Source organism: Mesitornis unicolor, unplaced genomic scaffold, assembly GCF_000695765.1.
Source record: "Mesitornis unicolor isolate BGI_N332 unplaced genomic scaffold, ASM69576v1 scaffold13061, whole genome shotgun sequence".
In the NCBI taxonomy this organism is placed as follows: domain Eukaryota; kingdom Metazoa; phylum Chordata; class Aves; order Mesitornithiformes; family Mesitornithidae; genus Mesitornis; species Mesitornis unicolor.
In genome coordinates this window covers 27,712-30,612 of record NW_010161744.1, presented here as the reverse complement: position 1 = coordinate 30,612, position 2,901 = coordinate 27,712, and positions in this window count along the sequence as shown.

Here is a 2,901-nt window from a genome sequence, read left to right as displayed (position 1 = left end):
GTGCATCCCCATACATCCTCACCATAAAATTCAGCAGATAGGCTTTATCCCTTTTTCTTTTTTTTTTTTTTTCCTAGCTGCAAAATCTGCCCTGGAGTCTGGCAGAGTGGAACAAGGAGCCGTCGCTTAAAAATCAATTCATGGTGGTCTTGAGCTATGTTTTTGTTCTGGCACATTAAACAGAACGAAGACATATGTCTGAATTTAAGACATCCTTTTGGTTCCCTGTATACACGAGCCAGCCGAGAAATTTGAACTATTTCAAAGCGCTAGGAAAAAGAATTGTAGACACATCCTTTGTTTAGGCATATATTTTTAATTATCCTGCCTTTTAATATTCCTCTCCATTTGAGTATAATCAGAGAAAATAGATCCTGCTGGGCATTGTCATGCTTAATAAAAGTAAGACTGAACATCTGCAAATTTGGCGACAGTGTGGCGCATATGATGCACCAGCGGCTGAGCTGCATTCTTGTGTAATTATAATACCACATGCAGCTGTAATAGTGTAATTCTCTGTTTACATTAGTTCTAGCACTTATCCTCAACTCCGCTGGGTCAGGGTGCTAAGCATTTGCAAACTGGGAGTTTTTATTCCCCCCCCCCGCTGAAGCAAGCTGAAAGGACAGGAGGACGGTAAGCTGTCTGCCCATCAGTGAGATCTTGGGTTCAGGGGAATAACCTGTGCAAGGCAGAACTGGTGTCACTGGAATTAGTGCCATTAGAATTAAACCAGTGAAAGTGAGGGCGGGCTGCAGGCTTTCTCTCTTCCTAATTTTTTGTTTTGTTTCGTTTTGGCAATGCAAACCCCACACCCTGCAGTGGCTGAAGCTCACGCTTAGCCATGCATGGTGCAAATTTCACTACTGCCCCCAGGGAAACTACAGTTTTGCTGCCATCTGACCCTTTGCAGGATGGAGAGCCAAAGGCAACTCTCCCATCCCAGAGAAAGTTGGGCCATCCCGCCTTTCTGTGGAGCTGGAGGTCAGATATCAATGAGTAACAGAGCCTGGGATTATTACAGGTGGATTCTGCCCTTATACATCCAAAATCTTGCAGCACATACAGACTCCCTAGTCCAGAAACACTTTGGTACCTAACTTGGCTTTCACAGCTGTATTATTTAGCTTTCCCCTTGAATGCAACAGCTCTGTGTTTGCAATACTGAGAGTCCCAACATCAGCCCACTCACAGAAATAAAAGGGTGATGATGCTGCAGGCACATGGGCATCTTGGCCCTGGCCAGAGGTGTAGGAGAAAGTAGGTGGGGGATGTAACAGACTGCTCTGGACTGTTTCAGTGGACAGAGATGACCTCCCCTTCCTGCCCTAAATCAGCCCCCTGCCATAGTCATAGAAGGAGATAATTTTTACGTGACATCGTAATTTCACCTCAGGAAGACCTTGATCTTTCCCTGGGACCACAACTGGATATTCATGTGCCAAAAGAAGTGTCCCAAGCCGTAAGGAGAAAATGCAGGAGGTGACTAAACAAAGATATCACCCCTACCTAGCAAGCGAGGGCTTCTCTGGCCCAGATTTCCCATCTTGTGACCTGACGTTAAACCATTTCCTAGGAGGCTCAGGCTGGCACCTCTCCTGTGACAGCTCAGTCCTGAATTTCTGGGGGCTTCTACCAGCATTTAGTGCTGAGCTCAGTGAGAGGAACAGGGATGGTCCTTCCTCAGCTGGTGGGAGGCAAGGTCCATGATTCTGTGCTTCCCAGCATGCTCCTACATGGACTCACAATGCCAGGTATTGCCCACACCCTCCAAGTAACTGCTTTCCTTGGACTTCAGTGTAACTCAGGCTCTTCCAAGGCATGCTTTTTTATAAAGGCAGTGCCAAACCTAAGTTCTGCTGTATCCTTCTGGCTGCTCTACCCAAGAACAGAGACCTACAGGCTGGCAATGTAATGTCTGATGCTTGGACACCTCAGAGCATAACCTGCAAATGTGAGCATCTCCATCTTTCAGGGACTTTCTAAATCGTTGTGCTGTAGTGGGAATAAAATGATCCCCCTCTGTACTCAGCCTGATGTTCACCGGTGGTGTGGGAGCTGCTTTACACCAAAACTGCAGAGCTTGGAGGGTTCAGGAAGCCTCCTCCAGCAACAACAGTGCTGTTGAGAGTGAATACTCTTATTATACCATCACTTTAACTAACAGGCAGTGCTTTCCCTTTGCACATGTGCTTGGCAGCTGCTTGGCTGCTCTTTTGAAAGGATGCCACAAGATGCAGCACCAGATGCTCAAGTTTCCAAAGAGACTGGTAACAGTGGACTCGACTCTGTCTTGTTCTTGGCTGCTGCGCCAGAAAGGAAAAGGATAATGAAGGACCGGCTCACCACGACAGGAGTTGCAAGCTGAGAATTTCCTTTTATAATTTAAAAATGATACGGCCAGAGAGGGATATGATGCTGAAGGTACTAGGCCAGTTGTGGCATCTTCAGGCAAGATAGGACCTTTGGCTGCTCTGACCTCCTCAAGCTGCAACAAAGACCGAAATCCTTGTGGTTATCTTATTGCAATGCTGAGGCACAGTGGTGGTTTGCAGTTTACAGGGCCTGCCTAGTGTTCCCATCTACAGTCTTACGTGTTGATGACAGCAGCAAACACTGTGTGTGCCATTCCTGTTCACGCGAGTGGCAGTTTCTCTGTTCAAACATGATGCCAGACGTGGGCTCTGCCACAGATTTTGGGATAAAACTGGCTGGGATGGGAGGAAGGAGGTCAGGATTTTAGGTCTAATCTATTTTATGCAAACTATACTTGTGTCATATGGAGAATAAAATAATATTGCATCAGTAACCAACCTTTAGAAACCTGCCTTAACTCTGGTGTGTCTTTGTGTCTGAAAGACAGGGGTTTTTTAGTTTATTACAGTTCAAAGTGCTATTGCA